General features: G+C 37.2%; 1 protein-coding gene across 1 annotated transcript in view; it reads left to right on the plus strand.

Moving 5' to 3' along the window:
• Positions 1-1,395: 1,395 nt before the first annotated feature.
• LOC129239477 (homeotic protein ocelliless) overlaps positions 1,396-20,827 on the plus strand; it is a 78,096-nt gene continuing 58,664 nt past the window's right edge. The window contains exon 1 of the mRNA XM_054874984.1: positions 1,396-2,335. The gene's annotated coding sequence lies outside the window, so the exon portion shown is untranslated. The remainder of the gene's footprint in view (positions 2,336-20,827) is intronic.

The following is a 20,827-nucleotide window of genomic DNA, read 5'->3' on the forward strand; positions in this document are numbered from 1 at the left end:
CGTGTTAATAGCCGCAGTGGCAAGTGCGAGGCGTGTGGTTGGTATACAGCCGTAGCGTAGCGTCGCAAGATGGCGTGTGCTGAAAACACAAAAATTTTTGTCGCCGACATTTGTCGAATGCGTCGCTACAACAACGAACAACGAACGCTCTAGCTGGGGGCTCCTATCCAATATGGCAAACTGTGGCACCACTTGAGCCTTTGCTGGCCCACACAACCCACACTCTCCACAACGAACGAACGACAACAACCCCAACTTAATAAAACAAAAACAAAACGAAAAAAAAACCTAAATGCGTCGTTGCTCATAGTGATGTGTTCGCCTTGGTAGTCATTGTAGTGGTGGTGATCGACGTCGTTGTTGTCCTCGCCAATCTCAACCCACTCCTACTCGCATGTAGGCACCCATTTGCTGCAAAGCAGTAAACGAAGTTTTCGGAAGAACCGCTGTTTGGCACTGTTGATGAGGCGAATTTGCGGCTGTTGAACCGTTGTAGGGGGTGTGGTTATAGGTGCTGTGTGTGTGTGTGCACAGAAGTGTGTGCGTGTGTGTGTGTTTGATAGCTGTTAGGCTGTGACTCGCTACTCATAGGTATCTGCAAGCGTGCACAGTGATGGGCGGTATGGAGTGGGCAGCGCACAAGAATGTAGGTGTTTGGGGCGACAACATCAAACCGCCAACAAGACTTCCAAATAAATACATTCATGTGTATTTACATCTGTAAAGCACAACGCCACGCTTACAAATATAACCTATGTACATATGTATGTATATATGTATGCACGTTGAACAGCACGAATAGCATTCAAAGTGCTTGAGCGAAGAAAAATAGCAGCAGCAGCAGCAGTAGCAGCAGCAATGTGCATAACGCAAACAACAACAACTATAAAATATCATGCTTGCCAAGCAGCCATCTACAGACTACCAACACAATAGCTAGCTAGCTCTTTCTAGCATTCGTGCACTGATGTTAGCAACCTGCTTGTGTGAGCAAACAAAAATATAACAGGAAGACAGTTGGGCGCTCCATACAGTATTCGCAGTCGTATTCCTATTCATGCACAACGCCAACACTCAGCGCTTTAGTGCCTACTCTTTCGAACTGATTGGTAGAAGCAATAACGGCGACATACTTTTGCGTGCACTCTCTCTCGCCTGCTCTCTTACTCTTACACGCGTTCTCTGGGTACTCATATATGTTACAAATATAGAGTAGTCAACAACCCTGCTTCGTTTACCCACACTAAAGCAACAAAACCAAAACGCACACACACACACACATCCACGCTTAAACGAATCTGGTTTTCCATCGACCAACAGCAACCACACACAAAGGTGTTGCTTGTTTGTACACAGCACCGCAGTCAGTCCAAAAGTTACGTTCATAGAGTTCACTCGGTGTTTGTGGAGAGTTTACCGTTGGCGTTGTTATCGTTTTCCGCTGCGTTTAACCACCGTCTTTCGCCTGTTGCCGTAACCGTAGTCCATATTATTATTATTATTATTATTATTGTAAGGCCGCGGTTCATGCCTACAGTTTACGCAGATTGAAATTCGGCGCGTAGTTTTCGAAACAAAAAAATCTAAATAATATTCGAATAGTGCAAAAATCGCTGAGTTTGAAGCGTTAATCTCAATCACATTTGGTGAACTTGGTGAAGAAGAAGTGTGCGAAATAACCGAAAGGTTTTTGCAAAACCTGCAAAGAAACAGGTACAACAAATTTTGGCAACATAAAAGTGGTAAAATCTGCATGCAGAACTAAACAGTAGCAGAAACAAGAGAGATACATAAATGAATGAATTAGAAAAGAGGCAAACAAGTGAAGAAGAGGATTTAAAAGCATGAAATTGCAGTGCAGATTTCTATTATGTGTTCATAGCTCGCGAAAAAGCAATACGCACGAGCTGCATGGATAGACAAATACAAAAAAAAATAAAACGGGGAAAAAATAAACAAAATTATATTAATTAATTAATAAACTAAGTGATTGCTTGTGCGAAATATCAACAAACAGACAAAGCATTGGATTAGCGACCTAAGCGAAAATTGCTGCGAAAACAAAAATTATTAAAGAAAGAATTCTTTAAAGTGTCATTGTGCTCGCTTGTGTACAAACAAGTAAATAAATAAATAAAAAAAAAAAATAAAAGCAAAACCTTTTGAAACTTAATTTCAAGTGCAAAAGTGCACAATTAAGTCGTCAGTGGGCCTGTGCATCGACATTTGTAAATTTGGAATACCCGAAAAGTGACCAGCCGTCGCCGTCGCCAACACAAAACGCAGCTGAGCCGTCTCCTAAGGGGAAACTGCTCCAACGTACAACAAAAGTTTGGTAAGTCTGAAGCAGAAACAAATAAAAAGTAGTGGGCGCTAAGAAACTTGAAGGTTGGAAATTTTAAATGTCGGTAGAAATTTAGGGATTTTTTTTGTGTTTTGAATGAAGGAGACTGCCTAAAATCATTTTGATGATGCCTAAAGCATTTTGATGATGCCAAAAATCATTTTGATGATTCCGAAAATAACTTTGATGATTCCGAAAATCATTTTGATGATTCCCAAAATGATTTTGATGCTCCCTAAATGATTTTGTTTTCTGAAAATGAAACTTCTTTTCTTCTTCTTAATTGGCGCGATAACCGCTTACGCGATTTTGGCCGAGTTTAACAAAGCGCGCCAGTCGTTTCTTTCTCGTGCTAACCGGCGCCAGTTGGACACACCAAGTGAAGTCAAACCCTTCTCCAACCCTTTCCAACGCAGAAGAGGTCTTTCTCTTCCTCTACTACCACCAGCTGGTAACGCATCGAATACTTTCAGAGCTTCTTTTGTACTAATATGAAAAAAAAATTCCCTTTAAGTAGTCCCACAGAAAGTAGTCCGGCGCCGTGATTGTGGCGCGATATTTTTGGCCAATCAAAATAACCTATACGAAAAATCAAAGATTCTAGAAAACTGAGCCTGAATCTCGTCTTAGTGTTTCGCGCTGTGTAAGCGGTAGCGCCGTCTTGCCAGAACCGCATATCCCCCAACGTCTACTCAGAAATTTTCGGCCTTAAGAACTGGTGCGCTCCCATTTGAGGGCGACGCTCATCACTTTTTCATTGTCGTCTTCAAAAAAGTGTGGCACAGTCACAGGTTTTGAGTAAGCAGCGCACTATACGATAACTTTTTTTAGAAATTATGTTGCCTCATGGCGCATACGAGGATTATCGGTTGTCTATATATACATACATATATATATTTTCCCGTGGTTCCTAGGCGGAACATAGAACCTCAGCAAAACGGTTTAACTGAGGTTTATTCATTACTAGAAATTTGATTTATTGGCCTGCTTGAAGCGCTGCTGTTTCAACTAATCTTCTTCACGTGTTGGATGATCTCCCGTGCCTGTGACTTGCTTGTGGGCATTAGTTTAAAACTATGATTATTTTGCAATATCCCCATGAGGCTTCCGACGTGTATGTCCAATCAATTCCCACTTTCTTCGCCGAATATCGAGATAAACAGGACCTTTTTCGTTAAACTCTAGAGGCCAGTGTTAGAAATGGTGCTTGGCCAAAAAACTTGCACAATCCCTCGGAGGCAACGATTGATAAATTCTTCCAGAGCTTGTTCTCGCACATCCCACAGTGTCGTATTCTATGTTTCGCAGCCGTAGAGAACGACAAACTTCATGTTTCCACAACAGTCGGTTCTACGTTACCGAAACGACTCGGATTTATATCCGGTCAAGGACTGTCACTCCAGCAGCATTCCCTGTATGTAAGTATGGGCAATGTTTATGCTGATACAACAACAACGACAACAACAACAACAACAGACTTCATGTCTGATTCGACGATGCTTCTTAACATATTTTCTTTGCTGGCAAGTAAAGGGAGTTGGAAATACAGCTCGTCGCTCATGATGATTTCTGCAAGCCCGCCAAAGAAATATTCCGCCAAAAGACTTCAAACGACTTTTCCACTCTTTCAGTGGCTTATGAATCTCCATTTTGATACGCAACAAATTCCGCAACTGACTGCCGATGGCAGATGAAGAAAACATTAGAAAAATTTTTGCGTTGCTCTCTTATACTTGAGAGCTCACTTGGACTTGTAGCTTAAATTTGTCCGATGGCAGTACTATTGGCGAGAGGAAAGGCAAAATAAGACAGAGGGAATAGGGTAGGACCAACATTCGAACGTTGACTAGTTAAGTTAGGTTGAACAAAGTGTGGGCACAGTTGGAAAACGAGAATGAATTCAGCCTTTGTGACACAATTGTGAAAGAAGTAAGGTGGAGGAAGACTAGTTGTCGGGACAGACTGGCAAGTGCAGCACTCAGAAACAATTAAATCCATTGTACTGGACTCGGGTTCCTTTTTATTTTTCTTCAAATCTACTTGACCTCCGAAGAAACCTAAGTAGATCTTGTGGTGCCAACGTGCCAAGGTGGTCGCTTCTTAACACATCAGTTCCAAAGACCTCAAACCTGATTCGAGCGAAGGCTGGGCAGACGCACAAAAAGTGGTCCGCCGTCTCATCCTCCTCTCCACATGCTTTTCCATGTGCTTTGCCCATAGAAAGTGGCCCGTCATCAGTCCAACTAGCTGCCTACAGTCCCCTCTGCTTAGTGACAGGAGGAACTGCGACAGTCGGTCGGATATGACATTTGGAGCCTCTATCAGCCTGCCAAGCTCGCTTCTGGGTTAGAGTAACCCATTTGCTAACCGTGGCTTTGATGGCTGCAGAAGGGAGTGGCAAAACGGGCTCTGGGCCAAGAAGTTGTCTAGTTACGGGTGTTGTAAACGCTGCGTGCTGATGATGAAACTCAGAGACCAGATTAGAAACTATACCAAAGAATTTTCTCTTTTGAAAGATTTTTTCTGTAAAACCCCAAAATTTGTCGAAATTATTACTATTTTTTTTTTTTGCTTTTTCAACATGTTTTTTCTTCCTATGGCATTCTTGTATGAAAAACAATATCCATTACGTGTCCAGCTCACAATAGCCGCATTTCAAAAATGTTCTAAGACTCTTTCGCACAGTTCGAGCTGTTCTTCATTTACCCTCCGTTGGGCAGACTTTTCCTCGAGACTTTTCTTGCCAGACTGGCTTTTGAACTTTGCACGTGAATTTAACATATTTCTATTATAACTAACGACTTGAGCTGCCAGTTAACTTCCTCAAATTTTATTTTCTATCGATTTATGGATATAACCTTTTCGAAAGGATACTCGAACAGCACGAAAAAAGTCCTGATCCGGGTACCCAACCAAAGGTTTTAAAAAAGGTATCTAACGGAGGCCTTATAATCCATTCGTTCTTTAGCTGTGGAAGCGTCTAGAACTTATTGGCGTCTAGAACTATTGACTGTATGAATGTAAGCAAGAATGGTCCGAAATCGCCAGTTCTCGGCGCCCATTTGGCTTCGCTGTTTTACAAGCTAATGCGTCGTGGGTATTTCGGTGGCAAAAAGGCCATTGTGTCATGCGCTGTGTGGCAAGTGACACCGTCCTATGGAAACCACATTTTGCCGATGTTCTCGTCATTTAAAGTCCACGTTTGTTTTCAAGTCGCTGTGACGTTCAGCGTTCACCGTAGCAATGCTGCAAGCACCATTTCATACGGTCCTATGAGCCGCGAGCTCAAAAACCACACCAAGTAGTAGCTGGCTGTTGGTGCATAGTTTCTTCTTGAATGGCATGTGGATTTCCAGTAATCGTTTAGGTGAAAATATGCCGTTATGTTGTTTCTTGAATTTGCATTAACCTCAGTTGGGCACCTGGATCTGGCCAGACTTTTTCGACTTTGGACGTGAATTGAACAAATTTCTATTGCAGCTCCCGATTTGAGCTCCTAGGTAGCTTCTTAAAATTACATTTTCTACCGATTTATGGACATAACTTTTTAAAAATGATCCTCGAACAGCACTAAAAAAGACTCGACTTAGATCGAAGGTGCTAAAAAAGGTGTTATATGGAGAGTTAAACGTTTCGATCAATTTTATGAGTGGTTCAACTGAATATAGCTTGAGAACTAAGTGCGCCAAAGCCTGTAGTACCACCTGTCTGCAAAATACAAAACCAACAAAAAAAAAAAATTTTTTTTTAAATTAAAAAAAAAGAACTGTAGAAAATCTCAAAGAACTGCATCGCCCTTGAATCACCCTATATCTATACATATACCGATGAACTAACTCCTCCATCGTATTTAGATATTGAGAGCCGAGCCATGATGATTGAATATCAATCACCCAAAAGCAGGTCAGCTGAGCAGCAGGTCTTTTTTGTTTTTGTTGTGTGAGGTAGTGTTCAAAATGCCTTCGCACTTACAGCGACCGTCGTCTACTGCGTTGAGTGGTGTGTTCACTAAACACTCCTTCCTCCTCTTCTAGGGAGACTCTCTTCCCGGGACTACTTTCTGCATTACTTCGGGAGTGCCCAGAACGGCGTCCATGAAGTAGGATCAGTTCTATGCACCCGGATCTGGGTCCATCGTATTTGTAGTCAGTTTTCTGCTATAGGTTCGGTTTCTTATGCCTCTATCTGTGCCGCGTTTGTGTTTATTGACAACAATTGATTCCTGCGTCCTGCGCCCTTTCCTTTTGACATGTGGAGGTTTTTTGTCATCGATATTCTTAGTTGCTCCGCTTTTTGAAGCAAAAGGCGCATCGAAAGAAAGCGATATCAAATTTATTAGTACCGACTTGTGAGTTAAAGAGACGATCGCGCACCTTCTGTGTCACTGTCCTGCTCTAACCAGTCGTAAGCTCGCCGTTTTGGGTAGACAATCCTTTAATGAATTGAAAGATCTCGGCTCTGTCGGATGTTAAGGATGTTACAAAATTTTTGAAAAGTACACATTGGTTTTAGGAGGGATAAGGGCAAGGGATAAGACAAGGGACAAGGGAAAGTGATGCCGCATGAGGATCACAATGGGCCATGAGCATGAGTGTGACCCACAGTGGACGACCGCTTCAACCTAACCTAACCTAACTTGTGAGTCAAACAGTTCTTGTAGTAGCCCTGCGTCCTTTGCAAATCTAAGTCAGCTCTGAAGCTCAAACCGCGAGAGACATTCTGGCTTCTTATAATACGGAGCTCCTTAGCATTTCATGCGGGTGCTAGAATGAGTTACTCTAGAGGAACTTTATGAGCTCGCTTGAAGAAATACTCCACAAAAAGACTTCAAACGACTTTTCCACTTTTTCAGTCGCTTATGAATCTGCACTTTGATACGCAACAAATTCCGCAACTGACTGCCGATGACAAATGAAAAAAAACTCAAAATTTGTTTTATAATCAAAATTTACCTGCTTTATCGGAGCTTTGCTGCTTTCGGGTAGGTTTCCCGTAAATAAAAAAATAAATTTTTAGTAAATAAAAAAATAAATAAAATAAAATAAATAAATAAATATTCTCCAGGCCACATTTGCTTATTGGTTTCGCATTTTTACAAAAGCATACATTTTTTATTTTTGTTTTAATTAAGCTTATACAATGTTAATATCTATTATATAAACTGGGTTTGTCATGCAGCACCAGCATCAGAGGCTATCAGTCGTAAAGCAAAAAAATAAACTAAAAAATTAACAGCAATTCTTATTTCGACGTCAATAAGTTGCATTTTTGCAGATGAAACATTTGCGCGAAAATGACTATTTCTCAAAAGCCGCCTCATTTCTTTGGCGGATGCATTTCCTTATTGCTTTGGTGCCCTTATGCATGCCTACCTAAGCATACAGATTCTACATTGCATATGTCCGACGGCGCATGTACCTGCGAGCAATCGTTAGTTTGTCAGCTACCGCAGCAACTCGGGAATATTTTAGCCACATAACTACCAAATTTCTGTGGCCACAAGCAGTAACCGCCTAAGTCGGCTTAAGGAGAGATTTACTTATTTGGAGGTATATTTTAAAGCATTTTTCTAACAGAGCTGCTCTCTAAGAATTTCTGTTGTGCTATCAAAATGGTTTTCATTAAAATCATTTAGTTAAACACCTTGCAGAAAAAATAAAGATAGTTTGCTACATAGAAAGCGTGATTTTCTGCGAAGATGACTAGTAGTAAAAAAAAATAAAAAAAAAAAAATTAATAAAAGGAGTACTAATTCTTTGTTTTATTTGTAAAAGTCATGGTTTACAATTAATTTAACTTATTAACAATTTTTTTTAGTAAATTTTACATTTTAACAATTTTTTTTTAATAAACTTTATTTTGTATTCTGTCTATACTTAAAACTCAGAAGACATTTAATTACATTTCAAAGTGTCTTTCATTGTGCTGTCAAAGATATATTTCCTATGAAATATCCTTTCTATTGTAGTAAATAAACTCAAAATTTCATAGGCCGCTCTTACACTGGCCGTTAGGTGTCTATGCGGTGAAACTTGGCATTGCGTCAAGCCCTTACTGCAGAAGCTGTCTGGAGGACGAGGTGAAATCATCTCAGCACCTTCTTCTCAGCTGCCCTACTGTCGTCGGGCCAAGGTTTAAATATTTGGGGTCACACATTTTCGCAACACCAGCGGATATGGCGGACTTAAATGTCAAACAAATCTGGTGAAATTCATCAGCAGCTTGAAGCGGTTAACACAAATGTAATGGAGTTCATAAAATATATTCCCTGTTAGTTGCTGGCTTCATTTACATTTCCTTATATGAGAATTGAGAAGATGCTTGTTTTATTGTTTTTGCAAAAGTCTCACCGATTCTTCCGGCCTCAAAAATTATGTTGTATACCTTTGATAATTTCATAAGATATTCCTTCTTCTCCTGGCGCTTTATTTGTCTTAGCATTTTCGATGGTTTTCCACAAAACTTCCATAAAAGTTAAGTCTTTATGAAGACCTTCATTTTTACGTAGCGCAGCTGCATACTAAATATCTTTTGGTTATTGCGTTTAGTTTAAAAGGGTTTCAGTCTTGACTAGTTGACCACCTTTTCTAAGGACCATCATCTCAGATTTCATTGAATTTACTTCCGTGTTCCACTTAGCGTTCCATGTTCTATTTTTCCACTTTTTCAATCATTGATTGCATGACATAGTCGTAGGCGATGATTACTAGCAACCATAGATTTTTGTTCAAAAAAAGGTAAAAATAATTTCAAATATTATAATAGTAACTACTATTTGCTGAACTTAACTGGAGATTAAAATTTAAATTTTTTTTTAAGGTTTTTTATAAAGGTCAATAAAAATGGTTAATATGACTAAATGTGATTGACTAAATGTGAAATTCGATGAAAAAATAATGCTAAGACCTTTGGTTTCATAATTTTATTGATACCGCATTCCTAGTGGATACCGCGCAAGTACCCCATTAGCCTGCGTCATACATAGTCGTTCAGTGTCCCTTATATTCATATTTGCTATGATATGCGCCGTTATGTGTTGGCTTTAAAAATCACACGTTATGATTACGCTTCATACATACATACATACATATTTACATGTATTGGGTCAGTGACCCATCTAATACAATTGAGAAAACATAATCTTCACCTATCACTAAGAGCATCTCAGGTCCCGCTGCCATGCAGTTATCACGATGTGAGAATGATAAGCGAAGAGAATGTCATCAATGTTGATAAGAAGAGCGTCGCTGAGTGTAGCGGTATATTAGCACGACAGCAAGAGCGCAGCCAGTGCAGCTACTATGCTTGTATGGATGTGTGTATGTAGACGATCCTGTTGCGTATGTAGCTATGTGCGGGTGAGTGGGTGCGCGTATACTAACACCTGCGATTTGTGCATTGCGAACTGCGGATGAGATTCGGTACAGTGTTAACTCAGAAGTGCGGGCAAAATGTGCGCCAATGCATGGAATGAAAGTAAAACTTTTTTAAATTTAAATGAGCTGCATATTTTATTATTTTTAAGTGAATATTTTGCATTTAGATAGTTTTTGCAATCGTTTGGTTGTCTCAAATTAATGTAAATTACACTGAATATTGGCATATAAAATATTTTTCTAATTCATTTGATTGTACGAAATTTATGTAAATTATTTGTAAAATATAGGCAGATTCATTGATTACATTATTTCCATATTCACCTGCTTGCCTAGTACTAGTAATAGTAGACTCCGCCAATTGCGAAAAGGATTCCAAAGGATTGCAAAGTCTACAAAATCTGAGAGAGTGTGAAATTTCTTTTCTATCAAATTTTCTAATATTTTCGCCACTTAGTTTGGAGCAGCAGTTTTTATGCTATGACGCTAATTTGAGTCATAAGCGCCGTAAGCTGCAGCAACTAAACAAATTTTCAAGCAATTTATGCTAAGATTCGTTCTAATATAGGAAATGTAAATCAGATGCAGCTATTACAATGGGCATTAAAGCCACCGAGTGTCTTGTCTTAGACAAGCAAGCTGGGTAACCTAACCTTCATTCTAATATACTCCGGTACAACTGTAGGTAAACTAGCGTAGTTTTCGATGGTTACAATAAAGTGAAGTATCAAAAACTGGTATACAATTTTTTGTATGATTTCTTCTTCTTGTCGGTTTTTTAAAGGTTATAAATATTAAGTTAAAATAAATAAATTCACACACAATTTCCTGTTCTCTTCTATGAAAAACTTATGAAATCAGTTTACTACTACACCTACCAATGAGCAACTTGAAAACAGAACAATATTCAATTGATAGATTGCCCATAAATTATTTGAATTGCGTTTAAATGTGTGAACTCACACACTCTGCGGTTATAATGAGTTCAGTTTATGTTGGGTATCGTCCCTCTTTTCGCCGATAAAACCGATAAAAGTTACTACACAATTGGGATAGGTAAACTAGAAAATGTTTATTTTTAGCTGATTTGGTTTAAACTTTTTTTTTGTTAATTTTAAAATTTAGCTGTGACCAAATCATTTTAACTTAGCTAATAGCAGCTTATAGCATAGAAATATTTGCGCGAAGCTGTCCTAAAGCACATAAAAATGAAAAATGTGTTGAAGCTAATTAATTTATAGCAAAACAAAAAAAAATTAAAAAAATAAAAAATAAATAAAAAATTAAAAATAAAAAAATTAAGAATAAAACAAACCCAGTAACTCAAAGCAAAGCGCGCATTATGCGCATTATCGTACGCGTAAACTCATAAAACAAAATTTCGGCACTTAATATGCAAATATGCAGTATGCAATTAGTCATAACGATTTCCAAGACTTCCAAACAATTAAAAGCAATGAAGAAATCTTCGTAGAAATGGTCAATGCAAAAATAAAAATAAAAAAGTCTGCGAACTACTCAAGCAAATAACAATAAGCAATAAAAGCAAAACAAAAAAAATATGCGTTATGAAAAACAAATTTTATTAAACTAGAAAAAGAAGAAAACTTCAGCACAAAACTCGAAATCAGGAAAAGAACAGAACAGAACGCACTGAAGGAAAGCAAAGCAATGTGCGGCTGCTTTTCCGCCTTCTCCGATCACTTTCGTGACGCTCCGCTGTGATCCGCTGTCGTGTCCGTTGCGGTGTGGGCACTAAACAAAAATCCAATAATATTAACCGTCGCTTAACATATTAAAATGCCGACACATTATTCACACGTTTTTTGTAAGTAGTAGCCGTAGCCGTCGTTACTAACGCTGTTGGGGCCACTCTCATTGCTGCCACAGACACCAGCAACGATATTGTCCGTCCAACCATTCGACCGTCCGACCGCCGTGCGTCGCTTTCATGGGACCCCTTTTTGTTGGCTTAACGTGTTTATTCAAGCCATCTGCATGCGTGTGTGTGTGTGTGTGCGTATTGGTGTTTCGGAGCGTTGGACATGCTGAATTCTTAATAGCTGCTATAAATTATTTCTTATATTTCTGCCAAAGTTACAATATTAATGTCTTGTAGTATTTTGTTTAGCAGCCGCAGCAGCAGCAGCAGCGGCAACCGCGCAAGCCAACCAACCAACCAAACAGCGCAGCCAAAGCTAGTAACCAAGCGGCCGACAAACACGATCAATATATTCTTAGCTTTATTAATTATTGATCATGAAAACGAAGCATCACTGCTTATTGCGCTTCCTCAACCTCCCCCAAACCACCGCTCCAACGCTAGTTATTGGCTCTCACTTCCACTTTGATGCTGCGCTCAGCCACCGTTTTGCTGGCCGCCGATTTGCATATTGAATAAATTAAAAAAAAACAAAAAAAAGAGAGAGAAAAAAAGAACACTAACAATAATCACTACATGCATGATACACATGTTGGACACTACAAAGACCAACAACAACATGCACATACATACGTATGTATGTATGAATAAGTGTAGCGCTTACAAATCGTATAAAAGCAGGCGTCGCACAAATTACGCGCAGGTATTGGAAATTCAGTGAGAAATGTTAATTTAAATCATAGAAAGGGTTTCCTAATACAAATAATTTTTGCTTTCGATTGCTTTTGAAACGAAAAATAGCATAACAATAAAACTGGCTGCGTATATATTTGCGGGTATGCGTCTATAATTTCATTGTCTATACGCAGACATTCTTTCTTCGCCAGATAATTGACTTGTATCGATAAGAATAAAATGTGAGTTGGGCAAAACCGCAACATACCTGTTTTTTTTAGTGGATTCTAATGGTAGTCGGACGTAAATTTTATCGAAATTTTAATGGCATTCGTTTTAAATTAAAGAAAGTCATATTTTTCGCTGGGAAATTTGAGGTTTCAGAAAGTGTCAAAGTAGAGTGGATAAGATGCGCGAATTTGTGGTGAGCGCGTCATTTTTTGCGCCACCAAAATTCAAAATAGTTTATTTCAATGACAAGAGTGGGCGCAAGACGAGACATTTCGGTAACAAAGTAGGATTAATTTTATTTTGCTATTTATAAATATTTATGTATATAGAAAGATAGATAGATTCATTTATTTTTCACAAAAATCTTACAAAACTATTTACAATACTTTTTATTTTTTTTTCATTTAAATGCATCTACGGCATTGACTTTAAGGTCGCCTGCGGGAGAAATAAGGTAGATATTTATTTACAAAACTATTCATCTATAGTAAATTGTCTGTACTTTAAATCAGTAGTACTAAAATTGATAAATTTTTTCATTAAAAGTCATTTACTGCATTTGGAACATGAAATATTTCAGTATTACTAATTTCAGTATTACCGTACTTCCAAAAAAAGTACAGCGGTATTGTTTTAATATTGGGCATAGCCCAAAAAAATTTTGGCTTGTTTTTTTGTCATTTAAGTAACATAAAGTACACCTTTTTTATTGTGCAGACCATTTAGCTCAATTTAATTCCATGATTTAAAAATTTTTCTAGGACATTCTTAAGGGGTTACATGGGTTTCGTCGGGTAAAAAAAGGCCTATTTTCAATATTTTTTTTTTCTATGTAAAAAATTATTTATTTAATTCAAACTTTTTTCTGTCTTATAGATACATATTTAAAGAATAATTTCTGAAATTAAAAAAAAAAAATTAAAACTCCTCCATTGCGACGTCGTTTTCGGTGACCCCTCGAAAAAAGGTGCGTCCGCGTTGTCAGCATAACTCCTGACAGGCTCATCAAATAAGAAAAAACGAAAATAAGTGCTTTAGTTAAGACCATAAACTCGTGCTTGAACGAAGGAAGGAAAAAAATTAAAAATTGGAATTTTGGCAGACATTTTTGCAAAAAAAATTAAAATTTCGGTCAAATTTGCATGACATTTTGTTTTTTTTTTTAAATAGTTGTAATTGAAAAAAAAAACTCCTTCGTTCAAGCACGAGTAAATTGTATTTCGAACACCTGTGTAAAATTTCATCAAAATCGGTTGAGTAGTTTTCGAAAACATTTGACAACCGACTTTGACAACAAGGTTCCGAGAAAAACGCGTTTAAAGTTTTGAGTAACAATAAAAGTGGCTGGGAGCGCACACATTCCAAGGGCTGTATCTCCGAATTTATTATTCGGATCGACTTGAAAATTTTGGATAATACTCCTGAGAAGTTGTAGAAATTAATAAGCAAAAAAGAAAAATAAATCGATTTTTTGAACCAACGAAACCCATGTAACCCCTTAAAATAACTTTGACCTACGCTATGACCCAGTTCTTTATATATTCTGCCCACACTGTTTAGTACTCTATTTCACATTTTTGTCTGTTAGTAGTGTTAATACAATTTAGAAATATTTCGCTTTTTTCTGCCCACTTGTATTTACTTATTTGAAATAAATAAGCTCATCACTCTTACAAGGCGTTCAGACCAAGCTTGTGGTACAGTGCCATTTGATGTAGTCTCAGAAATAGTAGACTTCCCGTTTCATGCCCGCTGCGAAAGGCTTATAATCAGAATTTTTAGTCTATTGAATTTTGTTGTAATAAAAAAAAATCTGAAGTGGCTCAAAAATCACGTTGATTTTTGTTTTAATTTTTTCATTTTCAAAAAGCTCCAAAAATAGTACTCCAGCCGCATGCTCTTGGCGGTCTATTTACACAGGAATGATAGAAACAAAATTGTGCCCATCAGCGAGTGCGTGACGTCATATTAGTGTAGTTGTGCAGTGTTGCCAAGCCTTTAGGTTAGGTTAGGTGATGCTGGTTGATCTGTAAAATGAACTCACTTATGCCTATGTTGCCAACCTTTTGTTCTTCGCAATAAATTTAGTGCCTTTTTATACCCAAAATACAAGAATTTTTGGTTTGGTGTTTGTTTCTTTTTTGATTAAAAGCTTCAAAAAAATCCACCTAGCTAAATTAATTGTATAATTGAAAAAATGGTTGAAAAAGGTCACTCTTGCATTTAAAGTTTATGCAGGGAAGATTTCAGTGCTATTGAAATTTATTGATTCTTATAAAATTTAATGTTTTGAAAGTGCAGATCTATTTATATACTCCTTTTGAGGTTATGCAAGAATATTGGATCTCCTTCTCTCAATTCCTCTTAACATTTAAAACCTTCATATAAGTTTAAAAGGCCTTTGAATTTACTGAATACGAATTAAGGGCATAGAGGTGCATTCATAGTAAAAATAAATTAAAAAAATAGCAGATGCTACTGAAAAAACCAGAACAGCAAAAAAGGGTTTTTCGGCCGTTTTTTAAAGAAATTCTCTTAACATAAGTTTTAAATACAAGAATGGATTGTTAAAACTCTGTTTTTTTTTAATACAGTCTGTTGTAAATAGCCATAACACTTTTTTTTTTAAATACGCACAAAGTAACGATAATTTGTTAGGCATACTTGAATTGCTTAAACCATAGTAATTCAATAAAAATGCGGTATTTTCTTTCCTTTAAATAAGCATTTTAGTACTTTTTTATAAGGAAAATCAGGCAACACTGCAGTCTGCTGGAAGGAGAATACTTGTACGAGTACTTACAATTATAGAGTAAAAAACTAGAAAAAAAACAAAAAAAAATTCACACACGAATAGTTACCAAGGCCAACAATAATCGCAAATGCCGACAATATGTCCAGATGATAAATAAAAAGTAGAGCTAAATTGAACTGAGTGAATTATTAAACTTAATAAAAAAATATATACATATTTTACCTAATTATAAACAACGCACTTTAATTAGAAGAGCCTAGAAAATAGAAAAGAATAATGCCAGGAAGAAAGAACTAAAACTCCGAGGCTAGAAAACAAACAAAAATGTTAAATCAAGTTTCGAAAATGGTAATCTGGTCACACTGATCACCAATTGCACAAAATAGCTGATGTTGGCAAATTCGCTGTGAGCAAAGTAACGGTACCACGATAGGTGCCGCCTCATTATTCGCTCCGTCGTGCTATTCACGGCATAGACAATAAGATGCGAAACTCTTTCATTTTCTGTGAGAGCGCAGCTAGGAGTGTGAGAGCGTGCCACTCCCTGTGCTGATGAACCGCCGATAGTTGAAATAGCGGGCTGCCAGAAGTAAGCCATCATTTGAGTAAAACAGTTCATTTTTGTGGTAATGGAAAAATGTAACGATTTAAATATTCATAATTATTAAAATAAAACTATAAATTATAAGGTAATAGTTTAAATTAAAGTATGTTTTTAGATTTTTCCAAAGCCTCTTATATCCTTTCGAATTCTTGTGCATATAAATACATATGAATACATTTCACAAATATGTAATTTGATTGAAAACTGAGTGTTGGTTTATGTCTGTAATTTTTCGTAGGCAAGGGAATTGAATTTGAATTTAAGATATTTTACACGCATACTTTTCTTAACAATTTTTAAGTTATAAAAAATGAAAAGTTATTTGCTTTTATTTATTTTGTTCGTTGTTTAACAATTGTTTTTTTTTTTGCTATCCATTTTTTATGCTTAATTCGAAAATTGTAATATTTTATGTATTTCTGTAGAATTATGTTTTTCGTGTGCATTACTCTATTATTATCATATTATTTACTTTTATATTGCAATTTTGAATAATTTCATTTAAATATTTTGCTTATGTATGTATTTTTCAGTATAGAATACATAAATAACCAGTATTATATGTAGGTGAATACAGGTGATATAAGCCAACTTTTTCTTCTTATTCTTCTTCTTCTTCTTCTTCTGAGCGTCACAGTCCTTGGCGAACCATTGCTTCTTTCACAGCTTCTTGCCATCGATCTCGATTTACAGCCACTTCGCTCCAACATTGCACGCATATTTTCCTCAGATCAGCTTCCACATCGTCTAGCTACCTTTTCCTCAGGCGTCCCCTTTTTTTTCTCCATTTCAGCCACATGTCCCATCCATCTAAGCCGTTGAGACTTAATAAATCTGTTTATAGTTTCTTCCTTAACTATGTCTTCCAGCCTAAGATATGAGCCTACTGAATACACTAAATAATAACCTCAATGGTGGTGTGAAAACTGAAAACTCCCAAGTTTTGTTTAAAAAAATACCTATTCAATGTTTCTTGCGGTGTGGCATTACTGCCGAGGGTGGCATTTCCTCTCACGAGTAAAACGTTTCGCATCTAGCCATCTATGGTTCACGGCGTTACAGCACGAGATAACGGCATTTCCGAACCGTTGATGTTAAACTGCCACCATTAAAGGATGATAGATACCAGGGTTGCTCGTTAGATATGGTGAAAAAAAATTTGGGGAGAACTTTGGATTCCACGTGAGTGAAACACAAAATAAATGACGTCGGCATATCTGTCGAATTCGCTCAGAGCCGAATAACAGTCTGCTAGGTAGTACACCTCTAAAAATCTTTTCACCGTGGCCTCCATTTAGTGATGCATTTTCTTAATTTGTATGCGTTGTGAGCCCAAGTAACTGCTTACACTTGAAAACTGCTAAACCACAGCACTTTTTCGAACGCTACAAAATAGTATGCTAAGTTCAAAATACTCGCTCTTAATGAGTATTTATTTCTTGAAATATTTCTGCTCTTACTATTAAAACACTTGAACGAAACCCCTTAATTCTACTTGCCGTAGCTTATCGTTAGTAGACCAGTTTTCAGAAAGCAGTGACTATTCCATACAAAAGATTGCGAGTAATGCTGGCAGCTGCCTGGATACCTGGATTTTGTCACGCAGGGCACTAAATATTATACACCCAAGTCTAAATTATTAAACGGTGAGAGCAAAATCTACCGAGTCTCAAAGACTTTTTGCTCTATAAGATTCAAGGAAAATTTTAAAAATACTGAAAATCAGGTTAAAGCAAAACAATTCATGTAAAAAAGAATTAGAATTAAAAAAGAAGAAGAATTATTTTTAAGTTAAAAAATTAAATTCCAGCTAAGTGAGTAAAACTGTGACCAGCCAACACATGGCGGCGATAAGTTGAAGCTGAAGCGGAAAAAGCAGGCCATTCCTGGAGTCAAATTAAATTCCTACACTAAATAAATCAAATTACAAGTTGCTTATTGAGGCCCTATGTTCTAGCTAGGAGCTATGGAATACAAAAAAAATAAAAAAAAACTTTACTTTACTTAACTTTTTATGAAAACATAAATTTTAATTTCCTACCAAGTGTTACTTGACAAATTACATTAGCCGTTAGTAGTCGCTTTGCTGATTAGCAGCCTCCAATGGTGACTTTTGACTTGCGACTGCTATCTGAATTCCGGCATTAAACAAGAAGTACAAGCAATGAGCTACTCCACCTTCGCATCCACGGGCGAGCGAAATATTCTACAGCGCTATTGATCCACACTTCATATGCATGCCCATGCATACATATTTACACACAAACAACAAACCGATAACCAGCTAAATAGAATGCTGCTTCGCGCAACCAGTTATTGGCTGTCAAAACGCCGTCAAGGAGCCACCCACGCATAGAGGAATATTGGAGATTTATTGAATGGAAATTAAAAAGAGGGAAAATGTAAAAAACACGCACTTATTCATTCACCATTTGGAGCGGCAGGCAGCAGGCACATACTCGTACGTACATGCGCGCCATATCCGCTTCCATAATATTTTCTTATTTCTTTCCTCAAAAAATAAAAAAATGGTCTGAAAAAAGCAACGAATTTGATAAAAAGCTGGTTACTGAAACAGTCAGAAATCTTAAAATAATAAAAGTAAAAAAAATTCAATTATCTTGGGCTGGGCTTGAAAACGAAATTAAATTTGAATCAATGATTCCGAACTCGCTCATACATACATACATAAGTGCCAATAACAACAATAAGGCGCTGCTGCAAACAATAAGTGAATTTTATAATCATAAGTCAATCAAGTGATTGAAGGCTTGAAGTGAGGCAAAGGCTTTTTCTTAGGTTTTTTTTGGATTTTTTTTTGTGTTTTTTTGTTTTTTTTCGGTTTCTTGTTTCATTGTTCAGCCGTGCGCGCGCAGCTCTGCGCTCTGCCGTCAGTTGGCTTGCTAGCTTTCTAACTTTATCAGCGCACCGGCTAGACTTGCGACGCGTCGCGACTTTAGTTCAATTGATAATTATAATTATTATTTATTTTTCCTATTTCATATTTAATATAACGCAGCGGTTAATGGGAGCAGCACACCTTTAAGCTGTATTTTGATTTTTTTGATTCGGTTTTTTTTTTCGATGCTACCAATGGCCGCGCAATTCTTACAGCTTTACAGCTCAGAGATTTTCTAAAATTTGACTGGCGACAGATTTTTATTTATTTTTATTTTTTTTTTTTTCATGCACAACTCTTTGTTTTCCAGATTTTTAGTGCTTTTTTGCTTATTACTTTTCGTTTTTTTTCTGATTATTTTATTTTAAATTTTGTTTTCCTTCTGATTTCTGAGCTCTTTTTGGCTGACAAAGCCATTTAAATAGAAATGATCATTCAAGTGTACACCGAGTAACTATCAAGATCGTGCAACCAAAACAAAAAAACCTAGACAAGTAGAGTCACAAACAGCCGAGGAGCTGTAGCAGAACAACTAAAGGGTGGTTAAGTTTTAAAGGCCGGTGTTGATTTTGAATAAAATACAATTTTTTTAAGAAATTATTGTCATTTCTCTTTATTATGATAATATTGGTACGGCTCAATTACGTATGAAATAAAATATTGGCCAAATGACCGCCGCGGCCTGGACGGCACACCTCCAAAGACCACCAAATGCAAATAGTTCCTTATCTATAGGATGATTAAGTTTCAAGGGCCGGTGTTGATTTTGAATAAAATACATTTTTTTAGGAAATTATTATTATTTCTTAATACTGGTATGACTCAATTACGCATAAAACAAAACATCGGCCAAATGGCCGCCACGGCCTCGGCGGCACACCTCCATCCGATGATCCAAATTGTCGATGACGCTGAGGCATAATTGAGGTTCTATGCTTTGTGTGACAAGTGGCACCGTCCTGTTGAAACCACATATCGTCCACATCCATATGTTCCAATTCGGGCCATAAAAAGTTCGTTATCATCTCACGATAGCGAAACAATATTCACAGTAACTACCTGACCGGTCTCATTTTGGAAAAAATACGGCCCAATGATGCCGCCGGCCCATAAACCGCACCAAACAGTCACTCTTTGTGGGTGCATTGGTTTTTCGGCAATCACTATTGGATTATCATTCGCCCGAATGCGGCAAATCTGCTTATTGACGAATCCACTGAGGTGAAAATGTGCCTCATCACTGAAGATGATTTTCTTCACGAAGTGCGCGATATGTATTTTGATTTGAACACCTGTTTTCATAATAAGTCTCAATACCTTTAACGCGTTGCTCAATTCTGTATCTTTCCATGGTTCAAATTGAATTAGTCTGAAATTGAAAAATGTCGAATGACATGCAGAAAAAAGCTTGACGTTTAGGTGTGGTTCATATTCAGAACATCGGCCCTTAAAATTTAACCACCCTTTACAAAAATCGCTCTGTATGTATGCTTTTATGTTTGTGCGCAATGGTAAAACTGAATTGAAATGACGCAACGCTTACTTGTCGACTTCTTGTCGACTGCTTGCGTTTCAGCTGCGCGCAGCACAAAATCCATATGCCATACATAGCCGCCAGATATGGAAGCACTGATATCCACACCGCCGCTAGTGGAGTTGCCTTGTGATGGAGGCACAAAAAAGGAACGCGCGTCTGAATGTGGTTCACCAGTGGCAACGAACGACGCTGCACGTCAGGTTTTTTTCCATACTTTTGCCTCCAAAGCTGATGTGTTTGCGATATCTCTATTTTTACCTTAATTATTTTCTATATTTTTTTCTTCTGTTTATTTGGTAAATTGTCAAGCAGTGTTCGGATAAAAAAAAACAAAAGTGTACAAAGAACTATTGGCGACACTGTAGTGTAATTTTTGTTTGTTTTCTTTTGGTGTGCTTTTAGCAAAATAAATAATCAAAAAACAAAAAAAAATGAAAAGAAATCAATAAAAAAATTTACATAATCACGCTTATGAGTGCTGGCGCATAATAGGTCGAAATTAATAACGTCAAATATCAACAGGA

Source organism: Anastrepha obliqua, chromosome 2 (genome assembly GCF_027943255.1).
Source record: "Anastrepha obliqua isolate idAnaObli1 chromosome 2, idAnaObli1_1.0, whole genome shotgun sequence".
NCBI classification, from domain to species: Eukaryota; Metazoa; Arthropoda; class Insecta; order Diptera; family Tephritidae; genus Anastrepha; species Anastrepha obliqua.